Source organism: Microtus ochrogaster, chromosome 19, assembly GCF_000317375.1.
Source record: "Microtus ochrogaster isolate Prairie Vole_2 chromosome 19, MicOch1.0, whole genome shotgun sequence".
NCBI lineage: Eukaryota > Metazoa > Chordata > Mammalia > Rodentia > Cricetidae > Microtus > Microtus ochrogaster.
In genome coordinates, this window is record NC_022021.1 from 35,579,705 (window position 1) to 35,584,108 (window position 4,404).

Here is a 4,404-nt window from a genome sequence, read left to right on the forward strand (position 1 = left end):
TTTCTTCTTGTTACCTAAAATGTCATCACAGCCAAACGTATTTATCAAGAAATAAACAATGAGATAATTTTGTATTAAAAATCAATGCAGATTAGTATAATAAAGTATTTTAGGCTCAGCAATTTTAAGTTTTTTAATCTATACATTTAATGGATTAGTAAGGTTTGGGTACAAGGTTTTTATGCCCGTCCCTTGTTTATGAAATCTGAGGTTATTTGAAAAATTGAGTCCATTATTCTCAGATTTTGTTACAATGTACAATGTGCTTTTGGTCAATTTTTTTAAATTTTTGTTATTCATATATTATCTTTACACACACACATATATATCCTATGTTATTTTAAAGCAGATAAACACTGATGACAAGTATAGCTGAATAGTTAACAAATATTTCATCTCTTTAAAAATTAAAACAGTGAGAAGAAATTTCAAAGCACTGCAAAATCAACCATCAGATATGTTGGCCTTCTAACTGAATCTTCCAATAGGATGATAAAAAGCTGCCTCATACTGTAAGATAAATCCTTTGAGAATTACATTTTGTTTTGTTTTGTGTATATACAGTTTGTTTTCTCTTCTGAATGCTCATTTGCTTTAGCGTCTAAGAATTCTCTCACTTTTCTTGTGTTTAAATATCTTAACACCTTTATATTCACCATCTGTACAAGTGTTTTTGATTAACTGTTGCTTGACTCTGTTTCCTTCAATAGCAAAACCATTTAAAACACTTGACTTTCTAACTTTTAATGCGTCATTACCTAATAGGCACCTCAGTCAGGGTTCGTCTTATGCAGTACATCAAGTCAATCAAATTACCATCTTTCTCGATCCATCTGTTTCCATCTGCGTGCCTGAGAATACCTCTCTTTAATTTCTTCTTGTTTATGAGAGAATCAATCCACCATTTCTTCATCTTGCACTCTAAGACTTCCACACTGTTGCTGCATGTCTCTCCCATTGTCTTTTTCCTTGCAAATTTCTATAGGGTCAGCAATGTCAGGGGAAAAAAAAGTTTTGGAATTTCTAATTTCTGGAAAAACAATGTTTCATTGGTGCTGTGGTTGTAAATAGTATGTTTGAGAATGAATACCAAATGTACAACTTCATTTTATATCTTTCTAACTCAAATGGTTGGTTAGGCAGGAACTGTGACTGAAAGTTACCTCAAATAAAGAATGCAATTATTCTTTCAACCAGTCTCACAAAGTAAACTACTGAGTGGTCTGTTGTTTTGACTAAGCAGATGAGCACTCACAGAAGTATACTGTAAGCCGGGCGATGGTGGCGCACGCCCTTAATCCCAGCACTCGGGAGGCAGAGGCAGGCGGATCTCTGTGAGTTCGGAGACCAGCCTGGTCTACAGAGCTAGTTCCAGGACAGGCTCCAAAGCCACAGAGAAACCCTGTCTCGAAAATCCAAAAAGAAAAAGAAAAAAAAAAAAGAAGTATACTGTAGGGTAAATACTAATAAGCCGTCAGCTGACTCCAGATGTCACTCTCCATGGAACCTGAGAGGATACCAAGGAAGGTAAAAAAAGGATTTTGACTTTAACCACATGACCTCTAGCAGTGCTAGAAGAGAGACATTACTGGGCAACTGGACTCATGCAGAGGCTCCTACTCTCTACGTGTTCTTGGGAAATCAGCATGAGGTAAGGTTCTAAATGTACACTATAAATCATTTTATTTAGTCCATGGTTGTGTCTCTGTGAATAATATTCAATTACTGGTAGTTGCTTGTAACACAAAAATATACATTTTATGGTACTGAAGGGATAGTTTGGGAGTAAAACGTGTTTGCTGCTCTTGCAGAGGAGCTGAGTTTGGTTCCCATCACTGACACAGCAGCTCCCAGTCATTCATAACTGCATTTTCAGAAAATTCAATACCCAATCTGACCTCAGTGGGCATCAGGCATACATTTTGTGTGTATACATATATAAAGGCAAAACACACACATACACACATAAAAATAAATAGTAAATGCGAGACTAATTTTTAAATGCACAATCTGTGCCCATCCACACAGCATTACATTCATGCCTTTTCTTCAAATTCCTTTGACTTAGAATACACACTAACTGCTTCTATGTATATAGCTACATCCTCTGTCATTTTCCATAACCAAAATTTCTCTAAATATCTTAAAGTAATGCCATACAAGTATAATGATTCTTCTACTGCACATAGTGTAAGACTTATATGACATATAATAATTTTTATTTATTCGTATTTATCTAGTTATTATTGTTTGGTAAGGGGACATGACATAAGGTGCTGTCTACTTGCCACAGAGTGCATATGGGTATAGGAAAGGAACTTGCAGTTAACTCTAAGTTAACACTTTCCAAGATATGTGTCCTGGGAGATAAAACCTCAGGAGGTTGATCCTGATCCATCTCATTTAAAAATTATTGCTTTTATTTGTATTTATATATAATAGCTAGTATATTTTAAATTTATAAAAAATCAATTTAAACTTAGTTCCAGTGTATCAATGCTTCCAAGCAATTATACGTTCCTCTCCTTAAATTGGCATAAAATAATTCTTTTAAAGTTTGAGGTAGAAGAATTACAGTGTGAGTAGAGAAAGATAGACAACACAGGAAAATGGAAACATGATTGTGTAAGTTAATTCTATTATCTTATCTTTTGGATTGATTGTGACTCATATGATGAAGTTTCTGTCAATATGATTTTGTGAGTGTTGTAGTAAACAGCTCATGATAAACATCATTTTCTCCTTTCCTTCCCTTCCCTTCCCTTCCCTTCCCTTCCCTTCCCTTCCCTCCTCTCTGTTTCCTTTCCTTGTCTCTCTGCTCCTCTTTTCTTACCTTTCTTTATTTCCTTCCTTCTTTCTATCTTTCTTTCCTTCATTCTTTTGATGTTTTGAGAAAAATTTTCTCTGCATAAAATTTGCTGTAATGGAACTAGCTTTTAGAACATGAACTCATAGAAGCTATCTGTCTATATGTCTCTGCTGCCAGTTGCTGGAATTAAATATACAAGCCACCACTTCCAGGCTGATAAATATCTTTTTTCTTTTTTTTTCCCCCAAACACAGTCCCCCACTACCTCAAATCATGCAGTCATGTCCTGCATTTGGAGAAATCACAGGAGTCAGCATATCTGGAGGGCAATGGATAAACCAAACCCTGGAAAAACTACCTTCATGATCATGGTATCTCCTCTGCCAGATAAGTATAGATAAACATCTTCTCAAAGCACAGAAACAAACCAAAGAATCTATTTGCAAAGACTCTGAATAAACACAAAAAATTTCTTAGTGTCTTTCATGAATGGTCCTAACTTGTTATATCACAGTCTCTGATACATATTATTCAAACCAAATATCCTGTTTCCTTTGAGGACTAAGGCAGGTTTTATATATTGTTAAATATTGTGTGCTCGACTTTCTATAGTGGTTCACTCAATATTGGCAGCCATCCGAAGAAAATGCTCAGAAAATTTTTGTTTTTTAGCTAAGGGATAGAGGAAATTCCTTGCTGCTGAGATGTGTAAGATGAATGTTGCTAACATTAACCCAGGAGAAATGTTAAAGCCCACTCCAAGGCCTTGGTTAATACACTTTACTGAAATCAAGTACCGTATCAGCCATGTACCCAACTAGTAATTTTCATTATTTTCCACATTTGGTTTACTTGTTCCATTTTAAAGAATGACATCATTATAACAAATTATTCAGAATGTGAAGATTTCAAGTCCTTTTTAATTTAACTTAGTGATTGAGAGTTTTTGAATTGTATGGCCTTATAGCATGATATCCAATGAATAATGCTGTTGACTTCACATAAACATAGCACAAATATACATAGGTAGTAATATCTATTTGGCCTTCACTTTTTGATGAGGAAACTAACTAAAAAAATATAAGTGTTATGAAAATATGAACCTACTCATATATACATGACACTGGTATTTACAAAGTTTTCACCTAAGAATTAGATCAAATAACCTAGTACAAACCACATTGAAGGTATATTTTTCTAATTATTATGCTCGTGATTTATGAGATTTATTTTACAGTGGAAGGAATTTTGTGGGTTAATGTTCTTTTACACAGTAAATATTTGTCACTCACATTATTTTAATAAAACACTGATTGTCCATTAGCCAGGCAGAAAATATAGGTAGGGAAACCATACTAGAAAAATTCTGTGAAGAGGAAAGGTAGAGTCAATCACCAGCCAGACATAGAGAAAACAAGAGAAAAATGTCTAACTGAGAGAAGGTACCAAGACACATGGCTAACCATAGACAAAAAAAAATATGGGCTAATTTAAGTTGTATGAGCTAGTTAATCGTGATGCTAGTTAATCGTGATGCTAGTTAATAGCCCAAACAGTTCATAATTAATATAAGCCTTTGTGTGTTTCTATGGGAC

At 34.5% G+C, this 4,404-nt stretch overlaps 1 pseudogene; it reads right to left on the bottom strand.

The window, feature by feature from the left end:
- Positions 1 to 3,060: 3,060 nt before the first annotated feature.
- On the bottom strand, positions 3,061 to 3,204 carry LOC113457201 (annotated as a pseudogene).
- Positions 3,205 to 4,404: the final 1,200 nt, after the last annotated feature.